We start from the raw sequence: 1159 nt of genomic DNA on the forward strand, positions 1-1159 counted from the left end.
ACATTAGTGACAGGAGTCACAGCAGCACGTTTAAGAACGGGCCCCTTTAAGAGCTGTCTTAGTACGCAGATCTGACCGTCACCGCACTCCCATTTTCACAACTCTTTGCATTCATTTAAGATTTTATTTTACACTTTGAAGTCTGTGCTTAAGAAAATGCTAGACAAAACGGGCTTTCTGACATAATCTTGTGTGGTTTTATCCATTCAAGCACGAAAGAGAACTTAACACGGATGCGCTGTCTGACAGAGATTCACCGACGCAGCCGTTACTGTACAACCAGACTGGACCTCGCGTTGCGTTTTGCCGCGTCCCACAGTTTAGAAGCTGTCTATCTTCATTGAACGCCTCAAAGCAACTGTTTAAATCGCGCTTAAGTGGTTTAAAAGCCTGTACACGAATAAGAGCGTGATTACATAATGTAACGCTAGACAAAGGATGTCAAAACAAACGGATGCTGCGTTAATTGCGATAAATATTTTCTCACGCGTTAATTTGAAAAAATTAATCGCATGCGTTAACGCGTTAAGTTGACAGCCCTAATTTTTATTCATTTTGAGATATGTGACAGTGAATCAAATAGCTTCTGGGACTCGGTGCCACACCAGCACACCGCCACAAGGTAAATTTGAAGATGGCAAATGCCTGCCATGGTTTTTTATTTCTTAATATGAAACAATCCACTAGTAATATTTTCAAATGCCATTACAGCCGGCAGGTCTCAGCGCCAGCCACATGGCACTACCAAGACTCCAAAGCGACAGATATTCTCAAGGTTAGTATTGACATTTCTTGTCAAGGTTTTAATTCTTATTGGAACATTCCAAGTAAATAATACATTGATACTTTATTACAGCTTCTGGGACTCGGTGCCACACCAGCACACCGCCACAAGGTAAATTTGAAGATGGCAAATGCCTGCCATGGTTTTTTTATTTGGTGATATGAAACAATCCACTAGTAATATTTTCAAATGCCATTACAGCCGGCAGGTCTCATCGCCAGCCACATGGCACTACCAGGACTCCACGCAACAGATATTCTCAAGGTTAGTATATACATGATATGCATAATCAAAGAAGAAATCAATGTGATTTTATAGCTTTAATGAGAATTCTTCTGCATTTAATTTATAATTTAGCATTAAAGACTGTAAAGT

The sequence above is a fragment of the Triplophysa rosa genome, linkage group LG18 (genome assembly GCF_024868665.1).
Source record: "Triplophysa rosa linkage group LG18, Trosa_1v2, whole genome shotgun sequence".
In the NCBI taxonomy this organism is placed as follows: Eukaryota; Metazoa; Chordata; class Actinopteri; order Cypriniformes; family Nemacheilidae; genus Triplophysa; species Triplophysa rosa.